The following is a 17909-nucleotide window of genomic DNA, read 5'->3' as shown; positions in this document are numbered from 1 at the left end:
AGCACAACATATTCCACACCATTTAGAACTATCTCAGGTTCTCTTCTCATATTAATCATTTGTATTTAATTTAAAATTTACCAGACACCTCACCACTGCGAAATATTCCAGTTTAAATATTTGACCTGAGTTGCTCATCTTTTGTTTAATGACCAACTTTTTATATGGATATAAAACAGTGTTTAAAATGTAGTTTTGTTCCCTCTTTGTGAATAGACTTCCACTATTACTTTTTACCAACTAGTTTCATTGAAAGGTTTCCAGCGTTACAGGTAATGTAAAGTCCATTAGGTCAGGCTCTTCATAGCATGACATGCAGTAAATTACAAGTGCTTCAAGCAGCTCAGTGAATTACAGTTCATCACTTTGAAAGGTTCCCACTACAAGACTACAGATATCAGATCTGGCAGTTAGGATCCAATTAACACTTTGGTCAGAATAATCAGATTGCATGTGTAAGACTTGTATAATTCGTTTATTGCTTCCATGCATCTTCTGTCTGTAGGTAAATTTGTTGCTGTTATTTCAAAGCTTGGAATCAGTATTTCACTTGCCTTTAGGTTATATTTCAAGTTCTTTTGCAGTGCAGTGATGAACTCTCCCTGTTCCAGCAATTTAGATCACTTGTCCTGTAGATATTACTGCTTGAGAAATGGTTTGTTTCTGGTAGTTTTGTTTTGTATTCTTACCATGTCATTATATGTCTAGAAAAAAATTGCTAGCAATTTTTACTAAGCACATTTTACTTAGTGTAACAGAGACAGTTTGCTCCAGTGTGATCATTCTGAATCTCACATAACACCCAGATACACTGTAAATGACATATGCATTGACATTTACATGTGTACTGTCATGCAAAACCATTTCCTGCTACACTGGATGTAATACTATAACCAAAAGAAAAAACATTCTGATTTTGTGATATCATTTTTCAAGCCATGGTCAGTATATATAAAGGTTCTTCAGGAAAAACCTCATCAGTGCAGAGTAATGGATTTCAAATTCTGTATTCTTACCCAGTGCTTTACAGTAAATTGCACTTTCAAGTCTCACAGGCAGTTAGATTCCTTGGAAAGAGCTCAACTTGCCCAAGGTATCCCACCTTTTCCATGAGAGAGCAGTAATGAACTGATATACAAATGATGCAAGTTTGAAATGCAGAAACCTGTGAACTGGATAAGCAAAAAGCTCAGAGACTACTACCACCCTGCTGTGTTGCATTTCATAGCTGAAAACATGCCAGTTGTGTTTAAGATACTGTGTCTTTTCCCCTCTGACGATCCCGTCCACACAAAAGTCATATATATAAAAGGTTATGCCTAATTTACATACACAGCAATGTATGCTCAGGCTCTTCATTGATATATGAATTTCAAATAATACAGGAACAAGAAATGAAACATAAATTCATAGTTTCCCATTTTGAAAGTGTTTCTAGAGCAAACATTATCTAAAGCTTTAAAGATTCAAGATGTGAATAATGGGATATGAAGCTCTAGGTCATTGATACAAATTTGCCCCAGATCAATGACATCCAAGAATTATTGCTAGCTGAAACTATTTGATGGCCAATAATAATTCCTAGTTTCAGTCCAGTTTCTAATGAGCTGTAGTCCTCATAAAAAATTACCATCATAATGAACTCCAAGAGCTACAGAAAGCTCAAGGACTGTGTGGCTTACAGACTAAACTATTTTTCTGGAAGTACTGCACTATTTGCTTAATGGAAACCTGGATCCAGCTGCACTGTTTCCCTGATAAAAGAAGATGCTAGCAAGTATGCTGACTGCCTGCAGCCAGGTACATCGCAGCTTGTAACTTTAACAGTTCAAATTAGGAGGAGTATCTATATACTATTTAGTTAAGAGAGAAGCTACTTTAGATGGCAACTCAGATGGAATAAATTATGCTCTGTTCTGAATTGTGAATTGTTTTGTATGAGAGCTGACTCCCCATGACTCATGCAAGGAACTTCCAAATTTAGGCATACAACATTAGTGGATGAGAATATTTCATTTACTTTCTGACATGGAACAAAACGTTTGCGTACTGCTGAACCCCCACAGAAGTGAAGAAGCAGAGGACTGTACACGTATGGCCATTCAGAACCAGTGAAATTATTATCAAAGTGGAAGTATGAGATACCCTGTAGGCTTTTAAAAAAGAGTTGTATTACCTAAGACTATTCTTAGTATATATGTAAATACATACCGCAGTTAAAATGTTTTATTTATCTACATGATTGTTTAAGAAAAATTGGTATATTGTGCTAAATTATGGTACTATTTTACTGTTGCTATATTTCTATTATCAATGCACACAAGACAGCCTTAGAAAATTTCACATGAACTGCTGACTGATGTTTCTATTGGTTTAAAAAATAGCGTATTCTATTTTAAAGAGATTTAATTTGATATTCCAAATTTCCAATAAAATCTACCCAAACTGGTTGAAATACTCCTCCTCCACATGCCCAAATCAAACTTCAGCAGCTGCAACAGATTGAAAATAGTGTCCAAGCATTTCAGAAACATATCTTAGGGACGTTATTAGCATGAACAGAAAAGAAACATGTTTTGGCCTCAGCCAAAGAAGCCTTTAATAAGAAAGTTACCTCTTGACCCTGCCAATGCTGACAAATATTCTACAGCATGTAGGGCTTTATGTATCATGAATGTCTGGGTATGAATTTTTGTTAACTGCTCCTAGCTCTGGATAAAATGGATGGGTCCCAGTCAAAGGTAAGCAGTGAAGACTACCATTTGGTCCATGGAGCAGCTGATGCGTGGATATTTCTCAGGCTTTCAGGGAAACAGGGCAAAGTGTTGTTATTAGTTCAGGATAATCCACCTCTCATTTTATCTGGTGGTTGAAGCAAGTCCCTTATCTATCCTCTATTCCATCTTTCCGGCTCTTCTGAACAGTTTGTGATAAAAGGGGTCCATATAACTAAGCATGAAATACAGGTCTGCAGCTAACCATCTGCTTTTCTTGGTGATAGAAGAGCAGAATGAAGCAAGTTGCTTTCTAGTTCTGTTCTTCACTGCTAAAAACTAATCTTGTGCGAGACCAAGTGTGGGAAAGTTGGCTGTAAAGAGAATAAGGAGATGATGCAGTCATCAGCTAATTTCTGACCCTTTAGCACCCCTGCTCAGCTTTGGCCATGGATTAAAATAAAGCAGGAAAACTGAACAACATGGTCAAGGGCGGCCAGAATGAGGGCAACAAAGCAGCTGTCTAGCCAGGTAATGTAGGTATGCCTGTTCATGTAAATCTAAAAGTTTCTATCCCAATTTCAGAGGACTGCTTAATTACTTAAAATTTGAAAAACAGTCCTGTAGAGTTAAGAATAATGCACTTTTATTGTTTATGTGTCCTTGGCATGTATGATGGGAAGGTGGGGTTTCTTGGACATGAGGAAAATGGATTAATGGATCTCTAGTGAATGAATAAAAGGGGTTCACATTTCATTTATACAAAAACAACCCAATAAGAAAACATATAGAGGATTTTTTAAAAGTTAAAGAAATGACCCAATGCACAACATTTGGTGTAGGATGTTTGTTTGGTTGGTTTTAACTTGTGTGTGTGCCTTTAACAAAAATGATCTCAAAAGATTTGGAAAAAATAATGAAACCATAGAAAGCATATTCCAATATGAATATGACCTGCAGTGACCACTGAATAGAGGACTAAGATAATCTTTATATATTTGCTAAACAGCAGCCACAGAACCTCACTGATTCTGCTAATGATTTTAATAATGTTAAGGCTACAAATTGTTTCAAAAAACAAACAAACAAACAAAAACAATAAAACAGCCCTCCTTAGAAACAACCCCAAACACAAATTTCAATCTGAAAAATAAATACACTAAATATAATTAGCACCACAGCAGTCATTTCCCATGGTAACACATTGACAAAGGACAGTTGCAAGGCTATTTCTTCTGAGCTAACTTTCTTAAAAACATAACACACTTTTTACTTGACTCCAGTTGAGGAAGGCAGTACCTCACAAGGCTCTTTACAAGGTCTCAAGTGGATTATTCTAACCAGGTCCAGGAAGGTATAAAGGCATCCTGACGCAGCCCTAGTGTTACAACTCTCAAAATCAGCCAGAACCTCACATCTGATGTCTGTACAAATATCAAATATTTGGATGAATACAATAATCTCCTACTCACTTTCACGTTCATCTCTTGCAAAAATACCTGTTTTAAATAGGCATTTATAACTGCATGTAGCATCTAGCCAACTAGAGCCCACTGCAGTATTTCACCTTCTCATGATGTGTCATATAAATGTGAGGAATCCCTTTTCTGTATAAAATATAACCAAGCTTGCATACAGAGCAAATATTTTTGCATGCCTAATTTCATTTTGCTATCTGTTGTTCATACAAGTACCTTATCTGTATGGCAAATGCAATGTTTGAGAACTGTAGAGAGGCCTGTCCTGGTGTACAGGCTGAATTTTCTGCCTCTGATCTTTTATAGCATCATGTGGCAGTTTGGTAAGAGATGACACAGGTATTAGCTTGAGTACTTTTTTAGCCTACTTCTTAAGTAAAAAATATAGAATAACAGAACTGTAATACAATCTTTTGGTTAACTCTAATAAGGAAATTTCGTAAGGGTCAGTTAATAGAGAAAACTGCATATGAAGATCAAAAGAAAAACTGAAAAAAGAAAGTGAGATCCAATAGGAAACAAACTAGAACATGAGATTTTGTCACAGCAAAAACTCTCTCTTTATCACATACTAACTCCCACCTCCTACGTTTCAGATAAGTATACAAAGCACCACATCATGGAGCAATCTATTAGGTATCTGAACCTCACAAGGACCTCATTAGAATATTAATTCTAATAATTTCATAGTATCTTATCATGAACCAGTGAGTCTTAGGCCAGGTTTGTACCACATAACTTTAAGCATATCGAAGTGAAGTGTCCATGTCTACTTGCCCTGGGCACTTCCCTAGAGGAAACAGAAGACAATATGCAAAGATTGGGACTAATCCAGTCCATGTAAAACCAGAATTGTCCATGTATCTCTTTTCTACTACGACACAGGTTAGACTCTACTTCAAACAGGTGTATCTAAAGTTGAATGCCTAAGGTTAGGCAGGATGAATCTGGACTGTTTAGTAGTCCATTTGCAAGGCCACAGGGCTCCTGGATGAGAGTGTCAGAAAAACAGTAAAACTAGCTTTTCCATTCCTTATCCCATGTACCATGTTGCTCTCCAACAATGCAAGTTCCACACCAGCAATTCTATTAACATAGAGACATCCTAAAAGAATAAGGAAATCTTGAAAATAATCTGGAATAAATATAGTTTCACAAAACCTGCCAAGAACAGATCTAGAAGAAGTCCAAGGCTCCAGCAGCTGGATATTTCCACCAGCCTAGTTATTCCCACTAGGCCCTGCACCAGCTTGCACACTGCAATGCGAAGAAACTTTCTTCTACACACTGTTTCTTTCCCCAAATATACTCCCATGAGCAGTCTTGGGAGACTGCCAACTCACAGAATATATTAAAACACCTTCCATTTACTGAAATGTCACCTCCTTCATTAGACACAGGTGAGTGTCTTTGTCCTTTCACTGTCTTTCTGTGTCAACTGCCAATGACTTTTTTTGTTTAAGACTATGGGAATATGTACTCGGTCTTCTCAATCTCCATTTTTAGCTTAAATTAATGCCTAAGGTTAGTATCAAAATAGGAAGTGTTACCTAGAGATGAGACAAATTTGCAGTTTCCTTCAGAAATTACAGAGCGCTCTCTTCAGCCACTGCTTAGACCTGCAGCTAAAATCCTCCCAACTCTTCACTTTGTGACACATCCTCTGTTACTATCCAGGGTAAGGCAAGAGCTTTTCCAAACTACAAAAATTATAGACAATAAGCCTGTCTGTTCATATTGAAAAGTATGGCAGAGCAATCTATCTCCAATGGGAGCCAAATTTAGTACTAGTAGAGCATGTGATATTCACAAATTAACTTATTGGAACACACACCTTGATGCAGACGCATATGATGAAATTACTGAAGCAGTAAAGATGGAAAATCTTTGGTGATACACTTGTTTAGAAGCAAGTTCCAAGTGCAGAGTTTTCTTCACACACACACACACACATACACACACACACAGAAACTAAAAAGACAATTTCAGTAAAAGATTTACTAAAATAGAATTGGGAAACACACACACACACACATATATATATAAATATATATATATTAAAAAAAAGAACTTCCAATGCAAAAAGTAATAAAATTACTTTCTTTTATCATTTTAATAACAATGTCTGATTTGTCAAAATAACAGTAAAAACTCTATAAATATCTGTTAAGGGATTAACAGCATGAAAAACTCTAGTGAAGAAATGACACAGAATATAGAACTGTCATCATACATTTGCATATAAAAAGCTGTTTAAAACTGACAGGCACACAAACAGAAAATACATGCTATAAAATTAGTCTTTTTAAGCATGGAACTTTAAATAACACTGGTAGAGCACCTTCATTTTAGCTAACTCATTCTCAAGATGAATCACAAAAATTATGTTGCATCTAGGAACATGTTTTCTTCAGTCATATATATTTAACAGTTTGATTATTACATTTTGTATATTCTTTAACTTAAAATCTTGTAAATATTACTTCAATAATGCATTTTTCTTAAGGATGTCATGACATATTTATTAAATAAAAGTATTATTTTTCTTTTCAAAAGAAGATGAGAACTATGATTTATTATATATTATAGATTATTATTGTTATTATATATTATAGGCTAATTTTCAAGAAAAAAAAAAAAATATATATATATATATAGCACTCCCAGGGTGACCAGAAAGTATGCATGTTTATAAAGTTATAATGATACAACATCTATATGGAAATGAATAGTTTTAACTGTCCTACCAAGAAACAAAAAATGTTATGGACCTCCAAGTCCTTTCAGTCAGAAATAGAAGCAGCAGCAGTCCCATACAGAACAACACCCTGAATTTAAAGTAGTGTACACAATGAAAAATCTATATTGCTAACAAAAAAAAAAAAGCTCTTACAAGCAGGTAGGAAAAAATGTATATACATATATATATTAATAGCCTATTCTGGCACTTAAACTGAAAATTTGGACTCCTTCAAATAGACACAAAAGTGTTTGTTAATGCCATTCATTTAAAGACTGTGATGGCCAGGGTCGGGTACCTTGTTCACTTCCACACATAACTGAGGAGAAGAACACAGGCAAGGGCAATTCAAGTGTCTGTCTGGTCTGAAGGGTTAGTTAATGGGCTACAGAAATTCAGTCTGCTCTCTTAACTCTCCCACTCTGGGTAACTAATCTTCTCACTGGGATAGCAAGTGCAAAGGGCTACTGCTTTTACCAAAGCAGAATGACTGCTGGCTCTTCTCCCTGCTCCAAAGCTGACAAAAAAGGAATGTGACCTCCCTAGTCCCCTACATCTCAGAGTGCAACCAACTCCACAAGAGTAATAAAAGGAAGGTATCTACTTACTCCCTGTTAGTTTTCGAAGTAACAGGTTTCTAAATCTGTAATTTTTCCAACTGTTGTTCAAAAGTTCATAGTCTTAAAACTGATCAGAATTTAATAAAGCAGTACTTTCAAAAGCTCTCTGCATAGTTTTCTGCTGAAAATTACAGGTTCATAAGGATTTGTTTTTATTTGGCTCTCTAGACGGAAAATGAATTGCCAAGTTTGGGTCTTATGAAAATTCAGTATTACTACCATAATAGTGAAAGTTTGAAATAAACCCAGAAACTTTTGGAAGATTTGAGTCAAAGAATTCTTCTGAATAAAATTCAGATATTTATTCTACGAATAATAGATGTTTGTAACATTGGTTTTTGGTTTGTTTCTTTTTGGTTTTTGTTTGCAATATTGTAATGGATCTTTGTAATATTATTTGAAATATTCATAAACAACAACAACAAAATGTTCACTATACATATAAACATAATATACATATAAACATAAATCAGGACAGGCAGCACGGAAGGGGTGGCGGTGTGGCTCTCTATATTAGAGAGTCTTTCGATGTTGTAGAACTCGAGGCTAGGAATGACAAGATCGAGTCCCTTTGGGTTAGGATCGGCAGGGACAACAAGGCTAGTGTCCTGGTCGGGGTCTGCTATAGACCGCCGAACCAGGATGAGGAGACGGATGAGGAGTTCTACAGGCAGCTGACAGAAGTTGCGAAATCGTCAGCGCTTGTACTCGTGGGGGACTTCAACTTCCCTGACATATCCTGGAAGCACAACACAGCCCAGAGGAAGCAGTCTAGGAGGTTTCTGGAGAGCGTGGAAGATAGCTTCCTGACGCAGCTGATTAGTGAACCTACCAGGGGTGGTGCCCTGCTAGACCTTCTCTTCACAAACAGAGAAGGACTGGTGGAGGATGTGATTGTCGGGAACAGTCTTGGGCAGAGTGACCACGAAATGGTGGAGTTCACTATTCTTGGCGGGGCCAGGAAGGGAACCAGTAAAACCACTGTATTGGACTTTCGGAGGGCTGACTTTGGGCTGCTCAGGACACTAGTTGGTGGAGTCCCATGGGAGGCGGTTCTGAAGGGCAGAGGGGTCCAGAAAGGCTGGGCGCTCTTTAAGAGGCAAATCCTAATGGCGCAGGAGCGGTCTATTCCCATGCGCCCAAAGATGAGCCAGCGGGGAAGAAGACCAGCCTGGCTCAACAGAGAATTGTGGCTTGAGCTTAGGAGAAAAAAGAGGGTTTATAATCTTTGGAAAATTGGGCAGGCCACCAAGGAGGACTATAAGGATGTAGCGAGGCTGTGCAGGGACAAGATTAGGAAGGCCAAAGCTCATCTGGAGCTCAATCTGGCTACTGCTGTTAAAGATAACAAAAAACGCTTTTATAAATACATCAACACAAAAAGGAGGACTAGGGAGAATCTCCATCCTTTACTGGATGCAGGGGGAAACTTAGTTACAAGAGATGAGGAAAAGGCAGAGGTGCTCAATGCCTTCTTTGCCTCAGTCTTTAGCGGCAAAACCGGTTGCTCTCTGGATACCCAGTACCCAGAACTGGTGGAAGGGGACGGGGAGCAGGATGTGGCCCTCACCATCCACGAAGAACTGGTTGGTGACCTGCTACGGCACTTGGATGTCCACAAATCGATGGGGCCGGATGGGATCCACCCAAGGGTACTGAGAGAACTGGCAGAGGAGCTGGCCAAGCCCCTATCAATCATTTATCAGCAGTCCTGGCTATCGGGGGAGGTCCCAGCTGACTGGCGGCTAGCAAATGTGACGCCCATCTACAAGAAGGGCCGGAGGGCAGACCCAGGGAACTACAGGCCGGTCAGTTTGACCTCAGTACCAGGGAAGCTCATGGAGCAGATCCTCTTGGGAGTCATCATGCGGCACTTGAAGGGCAAGCAGGCGATCAGGCCCAGCCAGCATGGGTTTATGGAAGGCAGGTCCTGCTTGACGAACCTGATCTCCTTCTACGACAAAGTGACGCGCTGGGTGGATGAGGGAAAGGCTGTGGATGTGGTCTACCTTGACTTCAGCAAGGCTTTTGACACCGTCTCCCACAGCATTCTCCTCAAGAAACTGGCTGCTCTTGGCTTGGACTGGCGCACGCTTCGTTGGGTTAGAAACTGGCTGGATAGCCGGGCCCAAAGAGTTGTGGTAAATGGAGCCAAGTCCAGTTGGAGGCCAGTCACTAGTGGCGTCCCCCAGGGCTCGGTGCTGGGGCCGGTCCTCTTTAACATCTTCATCAATGATCTGGATGACGGCATTGAGTGCACCCTCAGTAAGTTTGCAGATGACACCAAGCTAGGTGCGTGTGTCGATCCGCTCGAGGGTAGGAAGGCTCTGCAGGAGGATCTGGATAGGCTGCACCGATGGGCTGAGGTCAACTGTATGAAGTTCAACAAGGCCAAGTGCCGGGTCCTGCACCTGGGGCGCAATAACCCCAAGCAGAACTACAGGCTGGGTGAGGAATGGTTGGAGAGCTGCCAGGCAGAGAAGGACCTGGGAGTGATGGTGGACAGTCGGCTGAATATGAGCCAGCAGTGTGCTCAGGTGGCCAAGAAGGCCAACGGCATCCTGGCTTGTATCAGAAACAGTGTGACCAGCAGGGCTAGGGAGGTGATCGTCCCCCTGTACTCGGCTCTGGTGAGGCCGCACCTCGAGTACTGTGTTCAGTTTTGGGCCCCTCGCTACAAGAAGGACATCGAGGTGCTTGAGCGGGTCCAAAGAAGGGCGACGAAGCTGGTGAGGGGCCTGGAGAGCAAGTCCTATGAGGAGCGGCTGAAGGAGCTGGGCTTGTTCAGCCTAGAGAAGAGGAGGCTCAGGGGTGACCTTATTGCTCTGTATAAGTACATTAAAGGAGGCTGTAGCGAGGTGGGTGTTGGCCTGTTCTCCCATGTGCCTGGTGACAGGACGAGGGGGAATGAGCTAAAGTTACGCCAGGGGAGTTTTAGGTTAGATGTTAGGAAGAATTTCTTTACTGAAAGGGTTGTTAGGTACTGGAACGGGCTGCCCAGGGAGATGGTGGAGTCACCATCCCTGGAAGTCTTCAAAAGACGTTTAGATGTAGAGCTTAGGGATATGGTTTAGTGGGGACTGTTAGCGTTAGGTCAGAGGTTGGACTCGATGATCTTGAGGTCTCTTCCAACCTAGAAATTCTGTGATTCTGTGATTCTGTGATAATTACTATAACTACTGATTAGCTATCTAATTTGAATTTCATTTAATTAAAATAATATTTATTAAATATTATTTATATAAATAATATAAAGTTAAAGTAGAGTTAAAGTAATATTTCTTCTTAAAACATTATTATGTTAATTGCAAAACAAAAAGACACACAACACCTTGGCAAGTGAGCTAGCCCAACCTCTCTTCAAAAGTAGAATAAATTGTTTCATTTATGACTGATGTTTGTCCTTCATCCAAGGGAGATTCCACAACACTCCCAGCAACCTATTCCAACACTTTGCTTACTTTCCTAAAGTTATTTAACATCTCATTTCCTTTGCATCAATTATTTAATTATTTAAAGCCCATTATTATTTGTAGACATGTACTTGCATGAAAATCCATATGTATTGTGCAAAGATAGAATTAATGAAGACAAAAATAGTGCCATTTACTGACAAAACGAATATATACAATATACAAAATGAATATACAAAATGGAACAATAAAGACAAATGATTTTCAATACTACTCTGCTATTGAATTCTGGCTACACTAAACCTTTGTCATCTGTTTTTATGCTTGAATATAACTAACTTACAAACATGTTAGCTGAGGCAGGGGAAGTTTAGGCTTGACATCAGGAGGGGGTTCTTCACAGAGAGAGTGGTTGCACACTGGAACAGGCTCCCCAGGGAAGTGGTCACTGCACCGAGCCTGACCGAATTTAAGAAGAGATTGGACTGTGCACTTAGTCACATGGTCTGAACTTTTGGGTAGACCTGTGCGGTGTCAAGAGTTGGACTTGATGATCCTTAAGGGTCCCTTCCAATTCAGGATATTCTATGATTCTATGATAATTGTATATATGTATTTTTACTGAAAGATTAGATGCAACTCTGAAATCAGTACTGAGCTGAAATCAGTATCAGCTTTGCTAACAAGTGTGACAGTAACAGTAATTGGTCCCCAAAAATTCAACCCAGCAAAAGAAGGTCTGGAAGTATTAATTTACTCTATGATCTACATTATTATCTTGTTTATTAAAGACAATTACAAATTACAGTTCAGTAATTATTAAAGACAGTTTTACAGTATATATGCAATATACATATATTTGTTGAGTTTACAACAGTCATTTGAAGCAGGAAGTCATGTGCCACCATCTAAGTTTTACCAGAGCTTTCATAACTCTTCAAAACTGGGAGAAGACGCTGAGATTTTTAAATTGAAATTAATAATTGAAAAATTATTTTCCACCTGGAAGCACAAGCAATTTCTGAACTGCAGTGTTTCATAAAACAAAACAAAAAATACAGCTAAGGTTTTCAGATGCTACAGAACTGATTCCCTATTGCCCAAATATGCAGAAAAATAATCCACTTATAAACTATAAAAAATGAGCAATCTTCAACAGCATGAAAAGGAACTTTAATTCAGCAGTCCTGAAGGGTTAATAATACAGTTTAAATGCAATTCAGAGTTTTCTTTCCTTTAAAATCAGATTGTTATAACTCAAATTTATGAAAATATTAGGAAGGAAATTTTTTGAAAGTTTTGCTTTGAGGTGAAACTGATATTGATATTATGCACTTTCAACAGACTGCTATTTAAAATATTTTTTGAAAAAACATCTTCCACAAAATCTTTTTTGATACAAAATTAATGGAACAAATTTCAAGGTGTTTTAGTACTGAGAAATAATAACAAAAAGACCATAAATGTAATATTTAATTAAATTCTAGTATTCAATGTCATATCAATTGTATTGATGCTGCTGAAATATTTCAATTTTTTGGCTACATTTTGGAGTCTTTCTGGATGGATAGTTCTTATTCTCAACTGTGACAAACCTTACAGAGGCCAAAACACCATTTTATAAAACTGGTAAAGAAAATAAAGCTTAATTCATTTGAAAAGTTTTCTAAATTATGGGCATTCAGTTGCAGTTACAAGTCACAAAGGCCAGGGGATAAAAAAATAAAAAAAAAAAAAAAGATTTGAAGGGAAGAAAATGAGAGAGATGAGTTGAGGATCATTACCTAACTTGTTCAGAAAGGATATCTTTATTTTCTCTATGCACCCTATAAACACTATACATATGTTAAATGATGGTAACAAGCACAAGGAAATTAAAGCAAAATTTATTCAAAGAAGGAGGGGACATTCTCTTGGAATCCTCTTGTTTATAGAGTTGCTGAAGAGGTTTAGTTGAAAAACTATGTTTACTTTGGGAAGAAACAAAGATTTCAGAGCGATTTTAAAAGGTGCGTATATACATCTACCCATCTATCTGTTTTTATTCGGCAACTATGACCCAGTCATCATTGAGAGTTTCTGATGACAGACTCATTAAAGTGGCTAAAGCTGTACTCTTGTTAACATGTCCTTAAGAACTTTCTGAAATGGATCAATTTTGAATGAAGTCAAAGGACCATCTTCCAACTTAAGATGGGAAGGCACAGCAAAATGAATGATTACAATCTCTTTTTGGAAATGAACTCGGAGCTCTGGGTGCACAGGCAACCCTCATCTTACACCAACCAGCTAGATTTCACTGTATGGAACATTAAAAAGGGAGTAGATTTCAGGCTTAATAAAAGTTACATTTGCAGTAATGTATACTGCAAGGATGGACTTTAGTTCCTTATTAAGTGTCTAACATTTCTGTTCCATTTATACATGGAGGATGCAAAGGCAATTTTAAAGAACCATATATATTTATGCCTGCAACACCATCAGTGCTTTTGTTACTTCGTTATCTCTACAAAATCCTAGTTTATACATTTCAATATCAAGCACAAATGCCTCTTTCTTGACAGATGATTCAACATATGATCATGTGAAACCTGAACATGCTCCACCACACTTCCTATGATATATATTTACACATTGCTTTCTGCTGTATTTCGGTCTTTAACAGACTGAAATGTTAAATAATGAGATATAAGCCCCAATGTTACACTCAGACACATATATATATTTACGTATGCATATTTTTATACTTTTATGTATATATATACACAAAAATGTTAAATGTGCTACATATTATAGCCAAAAAAAAAAAAAAAGTTTTGGACTTTCTGCACAGTTCATAAACAATTGGAAGAGCTACATAAATAATAAAAACAGGAAATAAAGCACATTTTAACTGTCTATTATCAAGGGAATATTGTTTTAACAGTACATATGGAATCACATTATCATTCTATTAATTCAATAATCTTGATGTTGTTACAAGACTGAGACAGTCATCAAAGCAGGGGATTATTCTTGTACAGAAGGATCATATCACTTAATGGGACAGAGATGTCACATAAACTACAGTGTCAAAAAGATAACAAAATACAGGATTGAGCTTGTAGTGGTAATGCATTTATGCTGGCATACATGGCTCCACCAACATAACTGGTGTTTGATAAGCATATAGGTATATCCTTTTTTGAAACTGTTACCATCATAGTGCTGACTTCAAGAAATCTCTCACAAACTGATCTTTTACTATATCCTCACACACATTTAAAATCTGCATTTTTCCTGTTGCCTGTGGTTTCAAAGATCTTTCATTAGCTCAAGCCATGCAATGACAATTGTAAGAAAACCTCTTCTCTTGAAAGTAAATGAAGATTTATAGTAATTATTATAGTACTATTTCATCATTGAGAAATTTTAGGAATTACTCTTCAGGATTCAGTATATTCTTGCCATTTCTTAGTAACTGGTAGCCAAGCCTAACATTTCTTACATGTTTTTTTCAGTCATAGATTCATTGTCATACAGTCAGAAATGCAAAAAGAATAGGTTTCCAGCATCCAATTTATTTTACAACCAGATTTCTGTGTGTGGCCCACCCTCCCACCTATGTGACATACTGAAGCTTGAGACATACTGAAATTTGAGATAATCACAAGCTGGTTTCAGTACACTGTCTTCTAACTTCAGACCTTCTAGGTCCTGATGTAGATGATTTGGTGTCACATCCATTATGCAGATAATACAAATGCATCGTTGCAAAAAGACTTGAGTTCTAATGATTTTGAAGCTGACTACAGATCTGCAGGTAAAACACTAAGATAGCACCTTATCAACCTCTGAATGACATGTTTGTAAGACAGATGGATGGAGGCAGCTTCCCTTCTTCTAGTTTTAGCTACTGCATATGTGTTGCCTTTCTTTTCTTGTAGTTCATTACAGATACATCCTATGAAATCACATGAAGAGAACAGGCTGCATTTGAACAACCATGTATTTAGCCACCTGAGACCATAAAAAGGTACAATTGCAGATGCAATTGCTACCATGCAACCATGGCCTATATATGAAAATAAAAACTTGGACTTTAAAGGATGTCTGCATGTTACAGAATCACAGAATTGTCTAGGTTGGAAGAGACCTCAAGATCATCGAGTCCAACCTCAAGATCATTGAGTCCAATCAAGTTCAGAAACTGCGTTACATACACGGTTTCTGAAGATGAAGGGGTGGTGTGGTGGTTTAACAGATCTAGGATGTCAAACAGTGAATTCAGACAAAGGCCAGTTCAGGACTGAATGCTGAACAAGACCTACATTCAGGTATCATTTGTAGGTTACCACTAAATACTAGTTTCTTAAGACCATCAGCGCACAGGACAGGTTTTTCTAAATAGATAACCATATTTCTGCTTTCGTCTGTTTGGATTAGAATTTTAGAGCTGCCACTACTACAACAACATGACAACTGCTGAATAAACGTTGACTTCAACAGCATATGCTGTATTTGGTATTCCTCAGAAATTCATGCTGGACAGATGTCCATTCTTCTTTAACTCATAGTTTTGGAAGTTGTTACCCAGACAGTACATATGACACGTATATTTTTCCAGCTCCTACACCAGAATTATATAATAGTTAGTGAATGTGCAGCAAAGTTTAGGAAGTGGATTACTACAACTGAACTGAAATGGCAAAGCTGACTGAAGAAGATAAACTTTTTATTGAAAATGAAAATAAAAATCTGAATTCTATATTTCACCCTTAGTGTTAGCTAAAACAAACTTATATGACTAAAGACTTTTGTACTTTGCAGATTAATCATGTTTGATAATAAAAACTACCATCAAGCTAGCTGCAGCTAAAATAGTTTGCATAGCCATCACACTGGCATTTTCAATGCACAAAACGAGTCTGATCCCCTGACATTTAAAAAGCATGAAGTAACCACTTGGTTGTTTCACTGCTACTTTCTGTCAGTCATACTACTTGGCTCAAAATAGAAGTGTTGCCAGGAATGAGGCCTATACCCTGAGTGAAAAACAAAACTCCAAAATTGAATGTGAGGGACAGAAACTGTATAAATGAGGAAAAATTTCACTTACATTTATCCAAGATGGCTGTCGCTATTACTGTTGAAACTCTGCTATGGGCTGAGGTCACAAGACCCTGTAAGCTAAAATAGAGAAGCTTCAGCTGAGGGTAACTGAAGCTGCAGCACATTAAAACACATTTTATAATTATAGGTATTATTGGAGTTTTAATTTCTTGATCTATTTTTCCCAAGGCATGAAAAGTGACCTCTATTTTTTGGTCATTTTTCAAGCCTGGTGGGAAGAAATTTTCAGTATTATCATCTACCTCATTATAAGTGTGTATGTATGTTATATACAGTACATGATATGATAGTATGATGGTTTCATTGGCACGAGTTTGGAGTTGCCACATTATTCACAGATGGTGAAACCATACGTGACTTATGCAGATTCTCTCAAACAAAACTAGAATAAAACCTTTATACAACATCACATCATCATGTATGTAGCAAATGTATATAATTATATGTAGCATATTACATAAATGGAAAACTAGTTTAAAAATCTTTAAAATGTGTTCAAATCCATCACAGGATTCCTTCCTATAAGTTATTATTCCTTTCTATAAGTTATTATTATTTTCTAATTAACATTTAGTCTGGGGAGTCTAATAACTTTACATCTTAGAAATAGCAGAATAACTTTAAAATGATTTTTCTGTATGCATCTGAGTACTGTAGAATGAAAATCTATTGCATCTTAACCTCCCAGGGCTTAAAACAAGCGTGTGATCTACTAGGCAGCTGGAATCTTCTCTTAACGTATGATATAAAGGTCCTACTGTTGGCTTCAGTTAAGTGAAATGATGTTGAATTTGTCACTGATTTTGGATTTAATAATCCCTCTTCCGGTTCACAAGTCATCGTGCTTTTGGGAAAAGAACTGACATGCAAAAGCTAAAACAAAGTAAGAGAAAACAGCAAGGAATTCCCATGGAAATTAAGTGTTAATAACAGAGATGTGGAACAACAGAAAGAAACAGACTAGTAAAGTTCAGTTGAGAAAAGTTTATTAACTGTGCTTGTATTGCATACGATATATACTAATGTAAATATACACTTAGAATCACAGAATCATACAACAAACCAGGTTGGAAGGAACCTCAGAAGATGTTCAAGTCCAACCTTTCATGTGAAAAATGAGTCTAGATGAGATTATCTAGCACCCTGTCTAATCATATCTTGAAAAACTTCCAGTGATGGAGATTCTACCACACCTCTGGGGAGGTTGTTCACAGGAATGACTGTTCTCATGGTAAAAAATTTCTTTTTCAAATCAAGACAAAACCTCTCCCAGTGAAACTGTATCTGTTGCCCCTTTCCCTCTCTATGTGACTCCTTCTGAAGAGAGAGACTCTATATATATGGATGTATAAACAGATGCATGCAACATGCAAACACAGATTTTTTAGACTGTGTCTTGTAGGCATTTCTATGTCTGAAACAAAGAAAAGTAATTCCAAGAGTACAAGGAATGCAATGAAATCTGAACTACAAAAAATCCGAAGCAGACAAGTAACAGCAAAAACATATATATCAGGGAGATTCAAGTTGCCAAAAGCAGAGTGGAGGGTAGAATCTCTGTGCTTTCTGAGAAATTTTTTAAAAATTAATTCCCATCACATCATATAGATGTTTACTTAATTTCTTGTGCAACTATAATGTGATTTATATTTGATGAGAATATAATAGATTAGAACTAAGAAACTATTAAGTTAATGTATCATTTTGTTATATTCAAAGAAACTGTGGAAAATTAAGAAATCCATTGCAACTGCTAAATGCTATAGACATGTTTTATAAAATTAACCCTAGAAGCCATCAGAACCCTACCAAGGATTCTGCCAAACACTGCA

General features: G+C 37.4%; 1 protein-coding gene across 16 annotated transcripts in view; it reads right to left on the bottom strand.

The window, feature by feature from the left end:
• Positions 1-17909, bottom strand: part of FOXP2 (forkhead box P2) — a 436541-nt gene that overhangs the window by 72328 nt on the left and 346304 nt on the right. The window contains exon 3 of one of the 16 annotated variants that reach the window (XM_068669519.1): positions 16064-16134. The exons of the other annotated variants lie outside the window; for them this stretch is intronic. The gene's annotated coding sequence lies outside the window, so the exon portion shown is untranslated. The remainder of the gene's footprint in view (positions 1-16063; positions 16135-17909) is intronic. 16 annotated transcript variants of the gene reach the window in all.

This window comes from Anas acuta, chromosome 1 (genome assembly GCF_963932015.1).
Source record: "Anas acuta chromosome 1, bAnaAcu1.1, whole genome shotgun sequence".
NCBI classification, from domain to species: domain Eukaryota; kingdom Metazoa; phylum Chordata; class Aves; order Anseriformes; family Anatidae; genus Anas; species Anas acuta.
The sequence above is the reverse complement of the archived record's forward strand: the minus strand, read 5'-3'. Positions and strand labels throughout refer to the sequence as shown.